This window comes from Thermobia domestica, chromosome 3 (genome assembly GCF_964235325.1).
Source record: "Thermobia domestica chromosome 3, izTheDome1.hap1.1, whole genome shotgun sequence".
NCBI lineage: Eukaryota > Metazoa > Arthropoda > Insecta > Zygentoma > Lepismatidae > Thermobia > Thermobia domestica.
Window position 1 is genome coordinate 193,678,007 of NC_137456.1, and position 14,392 is coordinate 193,692,398.

General features: G+C 32.7%; 1 protein-coding gene and 2 pseudogenes across 1 annotated transcript in view; 1 reads left to right on the forward strand and 2 right to left on the reverse strand.

Moving 5' to 3' along the window:
- LOC145680911 (uncharacterized) overlaps positions 1 to 14,392 on the reverse strand; it is a 387,669-nt gene that overhangs the window by 139,518 nt on the left and 233,759 nt on the right. The window lies entirely within an intron of this gene.
- On the reverse strand, positions 231 to 1,122 carry LOC145680910 (cytochrome c oxidase subunit 2-like; annotated as a pseudogene).
- On the forward strand, positions 11,320 to 13,028 carry LOC145681325 (NADH-ubiquinone oxidoreductase chain 5 pseudogene; annotated as a pseudogene).

Below are 14,392 nucleotides of genomic sequence, written 5' to 3' on the forward strand. Positions count from 1 at the left end.
ATTTCATAGGATGTTTGGTCGTCCTGGTAAGAATCAGAATGGGATTGGAATAATTAGAAGACCAATTACTGTTCTAAGTCAGTTAAATGATATATTTATGATTGAAGTAGAGGGATCAAAGGTTGAAAAAAGGTTTGTTATCACTTTCAATTTATAGTTGTCTTCTTAATATTGGTGTCACTTAAGGAAGGATCAGGGGTATTTGAATTAAAATATATAATAGATGCAAATAGAAGGTAACATAAGGAAAATATAATAAATAAGATAAGTCATTTTAGGGGGGATATTTGTGGAATAGAAAAATACTATTGAGTAGTAATTTAAGCTTGACATGCTTACGTTATAATTTAACTAATTTTTCCATTGGAAGTAATTGTTATTTTACTATCTTTTGGTTTAAGAGACCATTGCTTACTTTCAGCCATCCAATGAAAGTTCTTGTATTATTTTTGTTATTCATTTAATGAATACTGAGTGAGGGCAGGCTTCAACAACAATTGGTATGAAACTGTGATTTGCGCCACAGATTTCTGAACATTGACCAAAGAATAGACCTGTACGTGTAATATTGGCTGCTACTTGATTTAAGCGTCCTGGAGTAGCATCCGCCTTAATACCAAAGGCGGGTATGGCCCATGAGTGAAGAACATCGGCGGCGGTAATTAGGATACGAATATCAATGTTAATAGGTAATACAATACGATTGTCTACATCTAATAGACGGAATGAATTGGGATTTATTTCATTAATAGGGATTATGTAAGAATCAAATTCTGTTAAGGAGAAGTCAGAGTATTCATAACTTCAGTATCATTGATGCCCAATTGTTTTAAGGGTGATTGCTGGTTGATGAATTTCATCTAGTAGGTATAAGAGTCGTAAAGATGGGAGAGCAATGAAGATTAGCGTAATGGCAGGCAAGATTGTTCAAATAGTTTCTAGAGTTTGTCCTTCTAACAAATTGCGGTTAATATATGTGTTTGGTAGAAGGGAGGCTAGTAGATAGCCTACAAGAACTGTAATTATGGTCACAATGAGTATTGTATGATCATGAAAAAATGTTATTTGTTCTATTACAGGGGATGCTGCATCTTGAAGACCTAGCTGATTTCAAATGGCCATTTCTAAGGAAGACAATTATTCTTATATTTGGGGCTTAGGCCCAATGCACTTATCTGCCACCTTAGAAGTTCGTTAGTAAGGGAAGTTCTGCATAACTATGTTCTGCAGGGGGCAGGTTTTGAAATCACTCTAGAGATGTTGTTTGTTGATCTGAAAAGATTACTGGTCGAGCTCTTGCGAAGGCTTCTCATATAATAATTACAAGTACTAAGACAGCGATGAAAGAGAGGAATGAGCCAATGCTTGATACTATATTTCATGTAGTATAAGCGTCTGGGTAATCTGAATATCGACGTGGTATTCCTCTTAGTCCTAAAAAATGTTGAGGGAAGAATGTGATATTTACTCCTATAAATATTACTAAGAATTGAATTTTTAGTCATGTGGGGTTTATTGTTGTTCCTCTAAATAAAGGAAATCAATGAATAAGTCCCGCTATGATAGCGAATACGGCACCTATGGATAGTACATAGTGAAAATGTGCTACTACATAGTAAGTGTCGTGGAGAACAATATCTAAAGATGAGTTTGCAAGTACGACTCCTGTGAGACCACCTACGGTAAAAAGGAAAATGAAGCCTAAGGTTCATAAGATTGAAGGTGAATAAGTTATTTGTGCTCCATGAAGTGTGGCGATTCATCTAAATACCTTAATTCCTGTAGGAACAGCAATGATTATTGTGGCTGCAGTAAAGTAAGCGCGAGTGTCAACGTCTATGCCAACAGTGAACATATGGTGAGCCCATACAATAAATCCTAAGAATCCAATTGCTAGTATTGCATAAATTATTCCTAAAACACCGAAAGTTTCCTTTTTACCACTTTCTTGGGTTACAATGTGTGAAATTATACCAAATCCTGGAAGAATTAAAATGTAAACTTCAGGATGACCGAAGAACCAGAATAGGTGTTGATATAAAATTGGATCTCCTCCTCCTGAAGGATCAAAGAAGGAGGTATTAAGATTTCGATCAGTTAAGAGCATTGTAATAGCCCCTGCTAGCACGGGAAGGGATAAAAGAAGCAATACGGCAGTAATTACTACAGATCAAACAAATAATGGTATTCGTTCTAAGGTTATTCCAGGAGTTCGCATGTTAATTACAGTTGTAATAAAATTTACTGCACCAAGAATTGAGGATACACCAGCTAGATGGAGAGAGAAAATAGAAAGATCGACAGAGGCTCCGGCGTGAGCAATAGCTCTAGAAAGAGGGGGATATACAGTTCACCCTGTTCCCGCACCACTCTCTACAATTCTTCCTGTTAATAGTAGGGTTAGTGAGGGCGGCAGTAATCAGAATCTTATGTTGTTTAGACGGGGGAATGCTATATCAGGCGCTCCTAGTATTAAAGGTACTAATCAATTACCGAAGCCCCCAATTATAATTGGCATAACTATGAAGAAAATTATAATGAAAGCATGAGCAGTAACAATTACATTATAAATTTGATCATCGCCAATTAGACTACCTGGCCGACCAAGTTCTGCTCGAATAAGAAGACTTAGTGATGTTCCTACTATTCCTGCCCAAGCCCCAAAAATTAAGTATATTGTACCAATATCTTTATGGTTTGTAGAAAATAATCATCGTTGCAAGTGAAATTAAATAGGATGGCCGAAGCACTAGGCGATAGATTGTAAATTTATTTATGGTTAAATAAACCTCCTATTAGGTTTTATAGTCAATATTTATGATATCGGACTGCAATTCCGGAGTAGTAGTTAATATACTAAGACCTAAAAGATCGCCTTTTATTTATAGCTTTGAAGGCCATTAGTTTTTTTAACTTAAAGTCTTGTTTAAAGCATGTTGACAGTTAGAGGTAAAATGATTATACCTCTTAATGAAGTAATAATGAATATTGATCTAATTGATGTTTCTTGATTTTTTTTCACTAAAGATGTTCATGTTTGGTTATGGTGATTGATAATGAAAGCAGCATAGGCGATTCGTATATAGTAGAAAAGGGTAATTAGTGCTGTTATTACTATTAGGGTGAGGATAATAAATGATATTTGTTCGGCAGTTTTTATAATGATGATTCACTTGGGTAAGAATCCTAAGAATGGTGGGAGGCCACCTAAAGATAAAAGACTAGTAAAAATGGCTAATTTTGTTGTTACAACGATTTTATTAGAAAAGGTTTGGTTAATATGAAATATTTTGTTTATTGCGAAAAGAGTGACTGCTATTGCTGAGAGTAAGGCATAAAATAGGAAGTAGAGGGATCATGCTATATCACTTAATAGTAGGGCTATAAGTATTCAGCCAGTGTGATTAATAGATGAGAATGCTATGATTTTACGTAGTGATGTTTGATTTAAGCCTCCAATTGAGCCTACTACTAAGGACAAGGCTAAGGTTAGGTAGATTAAATTTGTAGGTTTTAAGCTGTAAGAAAGTAGACCAAGGGGAGCCAGTTTTTGTCATGTTATTAAAATAATGCAGTCTATTCAAAGTATGGCTTCTATTACTTCAGGTATTCAGAAGTGGAGAGGGGCTGCACCTATTTTAAAAAGTAAGGAAATGGTGATTAAATAGTATGTAGTTTGCAGACCCATGTAGAGTAAAATGATTGCTATTAAAAGTAAAGATCTTGCAATGGCTTGTACTAAAAAGTATTTTAAAGCAGATTCGGTGTGACGTTGATTATTAGTCTTTGAAATCAGGGGGATAAATGATAGGAGATTAATTTCAAGACCAATTCAAGTACCAAATCATGATGAGGAGGTTAGGGAAATAAGGGTTCCTAACACAAGTGTTCTAGAAAATAAAAGAGTCTTAGGATTAGTGAGCATTAGAAAAAGAAGAGTAATCTTCATATGCGGGGTATGAGCCCACTAGCTTATCTTAGCTTATCTTTCTACGCCTTAGTGTAGGGTGCACGTTGATTTTTGATGTCAAAGGTGAAAGTTTAATTCTTTTAGGTGTAATAAGAGTATGTTGAAATACTTGATTTATCCTATCACGATAATCCTTTAATCAGGCATCTTATTATTTAATAATTATTTATAGTGGTATATGAGAATTTAAATAGATCAATATTGCGTTATGATAATTAAATTTAGAAAGATTATATATTAATAATAATTAAAACTTGAAAATCTATTAAATCCTCTTAATTAGCCTGAGATACCGGCTAAAGGTATATTAATAAGCTTAACGTATCCAGTATATGCTAGTTTTTACAGCATATGTGTAAGGAGAAAATAAATATACTTGTATAGGATACAATATTGTTTGAGGGGGAAAAAGAACAAAATTGTATCCTAGACAAGGGGAAAATAGGGTTTATTTAATACTAATTTTTATTAATTAGGTTAAATATATAATTAATAATTATTTATTTTAGCGTTATGAATTAACAGTAAAGTATTATCCTGGCTTTTCTTCTCTTGTTTAACTAGTTGTACATGTAACCTTTTGGGTAAGAAGTAAGCATTATTGATCTTAAAGTAAAATAATGAGGTATTATTAGTCGCAGTACTTGGTTTTGTTTATTAATTAATGTTTGAAGCAGTTAAGGTTTAAGAGACCCGGCGAAATTCGTGCCAGCCGCCGCGGTGAGACGAGGGGGTTGAAGGGAAGGAATTGGTGATGGTTAAACTATAGTTATAAATTTAGATTGAAGAACTTGTTTTGTTTATTTTTAGGTGAAATTATTATTTAAAATAATGAGTTCTATGTTTGAAGCTATGAAATTATTTTTTAAACTAGGATTAGATACCCTATTATTTTTAATGTAAAATGTGATACCTGGGTAATAGTAGTTATGTTCTTGAAACTCAAAGGATTTGACGGTATTTTAGGCTGTTCAGAGGAATCTGTCCCGTAATCGACAATCCACGATATATTTTACTTACTGTTGTCGGCAGTTTGTATACCGCCGTAGTTGAAGGTATTAGGGAGAGGTTAAGAACCTTCATTACCTTTATTGAGGAAGACTTCAGGTCAAGGTGCAGCTTATCAGTAAGAGGAGATGGGTTACAATAGAATGTTTATACGGATTTTATTATGAAATTATTTAAATGAAGGTGGATTTGAATGTAATGTTAGTTATGTTACTATTATGAGTATAGCTCTAAAATATGTACACATCGCCCGTCGCTCTCATTTGTTTAGGTGAGATAAGTCGTAACATAGTGGGTGTACCGGAAGGTGCACCTAGATTGAATTAATAGCAAAATAGAGCTTGTTAGTTGAGCTATTCGTTTACATCGAGGAGGTTTCTGTGCAATTCAGATTATTTTGATTGAAGGAGACACTTATTATATATGTATATTTTTATTAAGATTAAGTGAATCAACTTTAATTGATGTTATTGTATAGGGTATAGAGTTAATTTGTTAGTATTATAGTTAATTAGTACCGTAAGGGAATTGTTTAAATAGATGAAATTTTTTTTGAAGGAAGAAAACATGAGATGTTGTACCTTTTGTATCAGGGGACACTGAATAATATTATTATATAATTATTTCCCGAAATGGAAAGAGCTAAAGTATTATGATATTGTAGGTGGCATATTATTTATGAATTTTATTTTAGTGGTGAGATGCCTTTCGGTTTCTATTATATCTGGTTGTACAAGAATTGAATTTAATTCAGCCACAGCTAGGCTTGTTGTGAGGTTGGTTCATTATAATTTTGCTGTGAGTAACAGTAAGGGGGATTTGCTCTTTACTTTTGTTTATTTATAATGTGGTTTTATATTAGGTGAAAGATGTGGGCTTAGAAGTAGCCATCATTTGTAATTTTGTTATAACTTATTTGAGTTATTTATTATATTTTATTGCATTTAATTTATTATTGTACTATTGTTTTAAATTAATTAAGACAATTTATAATGGTGTTATTAGTATATTGGTGAGAATAATTAAAGGAATTCGGCAAAAATTTCCTCCGCCTGTTTATCAAAAACATGTCCTTTTGTTAAAATAAAAGGTCTGACCTGCCCAGTGAGGTTTTAAACGGCCGCGGTATTTTGACCGTGCGAAGGTAGCATAATCATTAGTCCTTTAATTGTGGGCTTGTATGAAAGGTTGGACGAGTGGAAGACTGTCTTTATTTGTAATATTGAATTTTACTTTTGAGTGAAAAGGCTTAAATGATTTAGGAGGACGATAAGACCCTGTAGATCTTTATATTTAAATATTAATTTTTGTAGTTGATAATGAATAAATTTGCTATTTGACTATTGCGTTGGGGCGACGAGAAGGTAAAATAAACTCTTCTTAATATAATTACTTTTAAGTATTTCTGTGATCCTTTATTAATGATTAATAGACTAAGTTACCTCAGGGATAACAGCGTAATTTTTTTTGAGAGTTCATATCGACAAGAGAGATTGCGACCTCGATGTTGGATTAAGATTTTGTCTAGGTGCAGAAGCTTAGTACATAGGTCTGTTCGACCTTTAAAATCTTACATGATCTGAGTTCAGATCGGCGTGAGCCAGATCGGTTTCTATCCTTTAGTTAGGAAGTAGTACTTTAGTACGAAAGGACCAAGTACTAATAATATTTATTGTTAAAGAATAAAAATAATAGCCATTACTTTGGCAGATAAGTGCATTAGATTTAGGATCTAAGAATGGATGAATTGAGTCCAGGTAATAATGTATTATGATTATATTATAGGTGTGATTTCTTACCTGATTTTAATTATTTGTGTTTTAATTGGGGTTGCATTTTTGACTTTATTAGAACGAAAGGTTTTAGGCTATATTCAGATTCGGCGAGGTCCTAATAAGGTAGGTATTTGTGGTTTACCTCAACCTTTTGCAGATGCAATTAAGTTATTTACTAAGGAGCAAGTATTTCCTACTATATCTAACTACTATCCCTATTATCTAGCCCCTGTTTTTAGTTTATTTTTGTCTTTGTTAGTATGATTAAGAATTCCTTATTTAAGTGTTATGTTGACTTTTTCTTTAGGTCTGTTATTTTTTTTGTGTTGTACAAGTATGGGTGTGTATACTGTAATAATTGCTGGTTGGTCTTCTAATTCTTCATACTCTTTGTTGGGAGGTCTTCGAGCAGTAGCGCAAACTATTTCTTATGAAGTTAGCTTGGCATTAATTTTATCTTTTGTATTTTTGGCTGAAAGATACAGACTGTTGAGTTTTGGTTATTATCAAGAAGAGTTATGATTTTTATGAATTACGTTTCCTTTGGCATTAGTTTGATTTGCTTCTTGCTTAGCTGAAACTAACCGTACTCCTTTTGATTTCGCGGAGGGTGAGTCAGAACTTGTTTCTGGGTTTAATATTGAATATAGAGCGGGAGGATTTGCTCTTATTTTTATGGCCGAATATGCTAGTATTTTATTTATAAGAACTTTATTTAGTATCTTGTTTCTGGGGCATGATATTTTTTCTATTTTGTTTTTTTGTAGGGTAGTATTTATTTCTTTTGGGTTTATTTGAGTACGAGGAACATTACCTCGATTTCGGTATGATAAATTAATGTATCTTGCTTGAAAGTGTTTTTTGCCTCTATCTCTTAATTATCTTTTATTTTTAGGGGGGATAAAGCTTCTTTTTATTTCTCTTTTAATTTAAGTGTATTAAATTGAGAATAAGTTCTTAGAGCTTTGCTCTGTTGTATGTTTTCAAAACATATGCTTATCCTCAGCCAAAGAACTAAGTCTTATTTAGTAAGAAATCTCATAAAGAGGAGAGGTAAGGCACAAATAGGAAATAAGCGAAATAAATAACTGTGAGAATTTGGCCTGTTAAGATATAAGGATCTTCTACTGGGCGGGCTCCAATTCAAGTTAAAAGGATTACTGTGCTAACTATAATTCAGAATATGATTTGATTAATGGGATAGAATTGTAAGCCTCGTATTTTTCTGGTATGGAAGAATGGTATAATTATTAAAATGAGGATTGATATTACTAAAGCAATAACTCCTCCAAGTTTATTGGGAATGGAGCGAAGAATAGCGTAAGCAAATAAGAAGTATCATTCTGGTTGAATATGTACTGGTGTAACTAGAGGATTGGCGGGGGTGAAGTTTTCAGGATCTCCAAGTATATAGGGATTTCAGAGGGTGAGTAATATTAAAGCTGTTATTATAGTTAGAAAGCCAATAGTGTCCTTAGTTGAAAAATAAGGGTGAAAGGGAATTTTATCTTGATTTCTATTAAGGCCAAGGGGGTTGTTAGATCCTGTTTGATGAAGGAATAGAAGATGTACTATTGATATAGCGGCTACAATGAAGGGTAAGAGAAAATGGAAAGCAAAGAATCGATTTAAAGTAGCATTATCTACGGCGAAGCCCCCCCCCAAATTCATTGTACTAGCATTGTTCCTAGGTAAGGGATAGCTGATAGTAAATTTGTAATGACTGTAGCACCTCAGAAAGATATTTGACCTCAAGGCAGTACGTAGCCTACAAAGGCAGTTGCTATTACTAAAAGTAGAATAGCAACCCCTACTCTTCAAGTATGAAGATAAAGATAAGAGCCATAATATATTCCTCGGCCGACATGTAAGTAAAGGCAAATGAAGAAAAATGATGCTCCATTAGCATGTAAGGTGCGCAAAAGCCAGCCAAAATTTACATCTCGACAGATGTGAATTACTCTATTGAAGGCTAATTCAATACTTGATACATAATGTATTGCTAGGAATAGACCTGTGGCAATTTGAATAATTAAACACAAGCCGAGAAGAGAGCCAAAATTTCATCAATACGAGATGTTAATAGGAGCTGGAAGATCTACTAAGGCGTTGTTAGCAATTTTAAAAAGGGGGTGATGTAAGCGAATTGGTGTTGACATATGATTTAGAGGGCCGAAGGGGGCCTTGATATAATGAAGTAATTTTTACCACTGCAATTAATGTAATAAATAAGTATGTTGCTAATATAATAGTATTCATTAGGATTGATGTTATATAAAATTTTATGCCAGGAATTTCTTGGTAATTAGTTGTATAGTGATGTGGATCTGGTAGTGAAATTATATTTGGTAGTAGAAGGGGGTCGATAATTATTATATCAATTAGGAGCAATGGAACTAGGAAAATTAGTAGGAAAAGATTAGGTGTTAAGGTAAATATTTCATTTGATGCTAGTCTTGTAACATAAATAAATAGAACTAATATGCCCCCTAGAAAAACTAAGAAGAGAATGTAAGAAAATCAAGGAGATTCTCTTATAGTTGAGATAGTTAAGCAAGTAGTAATAGTGTTGACAATGAGTATTAGTCCTATTGATAGGGGGTGAGATATTTGAATTAGAATAAATCTTAAAACTACTAAAATTATAAGTAATATTCAGGTTATTTTAATTTCAAGAGGTAGTTTATAAAAATATTAGTTTTGGGGACTAAAGATAAGTTTGTACTTTCTCTTGATGCTTTTAGAATTTTTATTCATTAATGGTTTACAAGACCAACGTTTTAATTAAACTATAAAAGCTTATGAAAATATTATTTATTTTGTTTTCTTGCTTTCTAGTTATTTTAGGAATAGCTTGTTTTGCTATTCAACGTAAGCATTTATTAATAGTTTTATTAAGACTTGAGTTTATCGTGTTGATAAGTTTTTTACTTTTGTCTTATTCTTTGGGTAGCTTATATGTTGAAAATTATTTTTGTTTATTATTTTTAACTTTTAGTGTTTGTGAGGGTAGTCTAGGTTTATCAATTTTAGTATCTATTGTTCGAACCCATGGAGGTGATTATTTAAATTCTTTAGTTGTATTACGATGCTAAAATATTTAATGTTTATGTTGTTTTTAATACCTTTGGGCTTTAATTTTAAATTATGGTGAGTTGTTCAGTTTTGTCTTATTAGAATTTGTTTTTTATTTATAATAAGAAATAGTATGGGAATAGTTCCTTGGGAGGTGGGGTATTACCTGTGAAGAGATAGTTTGAGATATTCATTGATTCTATTAAGTATTTGAATTGTTATTCTTATAATTATGGCTAGAGAGGGGGTGTTAAGAAGTTCATTTTATAGTACGAGTTTTATTAGTTTAGTTTTATTATTACTTGTGTTACTTTATTTGAGATTTTCTTCCTCTAGATTATTTATGTTTTATTTTATTTTTTTTTTTTTTTTGAAGGCTCATTAATTCCTACATTATTTTTAATTTTGGGTTGAGGTTATCAACCCGAACGAGTGCAGGCAGGTATATACTTGTTGTTTTATACCTTATTTGCTTCACTGCCACTTTTGATTGGTATTTTTTATTTAGAGTATGTTAAGGGCAGTTTATTAATAATTAATATGAGAAGTGTAATAGATTTGGGAATTACATATTATATATGGTATTTTGCTTTAGTTGTTGCTTTTTTAATTAAAATACCTATATTTCTGGTTCATCTTTGATTACCTAAGGCACATGTTGAGGCACCCGTAAGTGGTTCAATAATTTTGGCGGGGGTTTTATTGAAATTAGGAGGGTATGGATTATTGCGTATTCTATATTTTATAGAGAATGTAGCTGTAAGTATAAATTTAATTTGGTTTGGTATTAGAGTTGTAGGTATTTGATCGGTTAGATTAGTGTGCCTACGGCAGGTTGATGTAAAGTCTTTAATTGCTTATTCTTCTGTTGCTCATATAGGGTTAGTGTTAATAGGATTATTAACAATGGGATTATGAGGATTTAGAGGTGCTCTTACACTAATAATTGCCCATGGTCTATGTTCTTCGGGTTTATTTTGTCTTGCAAATATTTCTTATGAGCGTTTAGGGAGCCGAAGACTGTTAATTAATCGGGGAATATTATCTTTTATGCCGAGTCTAGGGCTTTGATGATTTTTATTAAGAATTGCTAATATGGCGGCACCACCAACATTAAATTTATTAGGAGAAATTAGTCTATTAAATAGAATTGTTGGTTGATCTTGGTTGAGTATGTTAGGATTGGCCTTACTATCTTTTTTTAGAGCCGCTTATAGACTGTATTTATATTCATATACTCAACACGGAACACCTTATTCTAATTTATATTCTTGTTGAGGAGGGAGTGTACGAGAGTATTTATTATTGATGTTACACTGATTACCTTTAAATTTATTAATCTTTTTTGCAGGGCCGAGATTTCTATGGCTATAGATGCTTGAGTAGTTTAGAATAAAATTTTAGTTTGTGGAACTAAAGAAGGTTTATTACCCTTAGGCCATGGTTTGACCTTTCTCAATTTGTGTGACTAGTTTTACTCTTTTAAGTAGAATGAGTGTTTTTTTACTTCTTATAGGTTTGAACTTTTTAATTAATAGATATAGTGTATTTATTGAGTGAGAAGTTATCTCTTTTAATAGAAATAAAATCGTTATGACTCTTCTATTTGATTGAATGTCATTTATATTTATAAGATTTGTACTTTATATTTCTAGAATGGTAATTTATTACAGTGGGCAGTATATAGGATCTGAACGGTATCTTAATCGATTTATTATACTTGTATTAATATTTGTTCTTTCAATAGTTTTATTAATTATTTCCCCTAATTTAATTAGAATTCTCCTCGGATGGGATGGATTGGGCTTAGTTTCATATTGTTTAGTTATTTATTATGAAAATGTACGATCTTATAATGCTGGCATGTTAACCGCGCTTTCTAATCGTATTGGAGATGTAGCAATTTTATTAGCTATTGCTTGAATACTAAATTATGGAAGTTGAAATTATGTTTTTTATTTGCATAGAGTTTTAAATAATAATGAAATAGTAATTATCTCTAGTTTAATTATTTTGGCTGCAATAACAAAGAGTGCACAAATTCCTTTTTCTGCGTGGTTACCGGCGGCAATAGCCGCTCCTACACCAGTATCAGCATTAGTACATTCTTCTACGCTTGTGACTGCTGGGGTTTACTTGTTAATTCGGTTTAGAGACGTTTTATTAAGTGTTTATGCCGGCGATGTATTACTTTTACTATCAGGACTGACAATATTTATAGCTGGTATTGGTGCTAATTATGAATATGATTTGAAGAAGATTATTGCTTTATCTACTCTAAGTCAGCTTGGTCTCATAATAATAATTTTATCCATGGGATTTCCAGTATTAGCTTTTTTTTCATCTATTGACACATGCTTTATTTAAGGCATTACTTTTTTTATGTGCAGGAGCGATTATTCATGGTGTAGGAGATACACAAGATATCCGCAGAATAGGAGCACTTGTAAGTCAGATGCCCCTTACTTTATCTTGTTTAAATGTAGCTAATTTGGCTTTATGTGGAATACCAGTTTTAGCTGGCTTTTATTCTAAGGACTTAATTTTGGAGATTTCTTCTTTATCTTTAATTAATGTAGTCAGCTTTTTCTTATTATTTTTTTCTACCGGCCTAACTGTATGTTATTCAGTACGTTTAAGATTTTATTTGACAGGTAAGGGCTTTGGGGGTACTAATATTCATTCTATTAGTGATAATGAAGGTTGAACTATGTGTAAGGGAATATTAGGATTAGTAGTGATAGCAATTTTAGGAGGTGCAACATTGAGTTGATTAATTTTTCCTTTTGTTAATTGTGTTGTTTTACCTTTATACCTAAAAATAGGTGCATTACTTGTGAGTGTTGTAGGTTTGTGAGTTGGTATCTTACTATCAAGTTATTCTATTGGACAGCCTTTAATGTGTATGAAGTTTTATTTTAACTCTACAATAATAGGAAGCATATGATTTTTACCTTACCTATCAACAAATTATATTATTAAATTCCCTTTATACATAGGGGGGGGTGTACTATAATAATATTGATCAAGGATGGAGAGAGTGTCTAGGTGCTCAAGGCATATATAGTAGTTTTAAGGGTGGTTCAATGTTAATTCAACAATCACAAGACAACTTATTTAAAATGTATTTATTAATTTTTTTATTTTTTACAATTTTCCTTTGTTTCTTTATATTTGTATATTTAGGTAGCTTATATTGAAAGCATAGTATTGAAGATACTAAGAAGAATTATATTCCCTAAATAATACTCCCTGAGAGTACTCTCTTTTTTACCTCGAAAAGGTAATGTAATATTTATACTAAGGGGGTTATGTTATTTATATTAAGAGATGTTAACGGTCTAACCCGCTAAAGATAAAAGTTAGCAGCTTCTTCTTGATTAATTTCACATCTCCTTAGTTGGGGTAGAGAATAAACCCAATGATATCATTAACAGTGAAATGCCTCTTTTTGGCTTCAACTAACAAGTAGGGGCCAAGAGGCCAAAGGCTCAGGTCGAAACTGAGTGCAATCGTTTGCTTCCTACTTATGAGATAAGTTGATAGCAACACCTTTTGGATGCAAACCAAATATTATAGTTAACTATTATCCCGTCCCGTTAGTCAGCTCATGTTAGGGATCCTTGATTTCATTCGTGGTAAAGACCTATTAGGAGGATTACTAGGAATACTAGTCTAACTAGAGATCAGGATAGTGTATTGGTGTTGTTAATAGTAATTGTTATTGGTAATAGAAGGGCGATTTCTACGTCGAAGATAAGAAAAATTACGGCAATGAGGAAGAATCGTAGGGAGAAAGGGATTCGGGCTGAAGATTTGGGATCAAATCCGCACTCAAAGGGGGAGTTTTTTTCTCGATCATTAATAACTTTCTTAGAAAGAAGAGTTGAAATGATTATAACGATTAAGCAAATAATAATAGTTAGTAAGCCGGTTGTTAAGACTGTATTAATTGCCTATTTCATTTAATGATCTTTTTGATTGGAAGTCAAATATACTATATATATTAAATAGGCTTAACCTCCTCATCAATAAATAGAGATGTAAAGGAATAATCATACTACATCCACAAAATGTCAATATCAAGCAGCGGCTTCAAATCCAAAGTGGTGAGTAGGAGAGAAATGTGATAAAAGGTGGCGTAATAAGCAAGTGGCTAGGAATGTGGAACCAATAATAACGTGGAGACCATGGAAGCCTGTTGCTATGAAAAATGTTGAGCCGTAAACAGCATCTGCGATGGTGAATGGTGCTTCATAATATTCGTATGCTTGTAGAGCAGTAAAATATAGGCCTAGGAGGATTGTAAGTAGTAGCCCTTGTGTGGCTTGGGTGTGGTTGCCCTCTATTAGTCTGTGATGAGCTCATGTTACGGTAACTCCTGAGGCCAGTAGAATTGCAGTATTAAGAAGGGGAATGTGTATTGGGTTAAATGGTACAATGCCTGCTGGAGGTCAGAAAGATCCAATTTCTACTGTTGGTGCTAATCTACTATGGAAGAAGGCTCAGAAGAATGAGACGAAAAAGAATACTTCAGAAATAATAAATAAAATTATGCCTCACC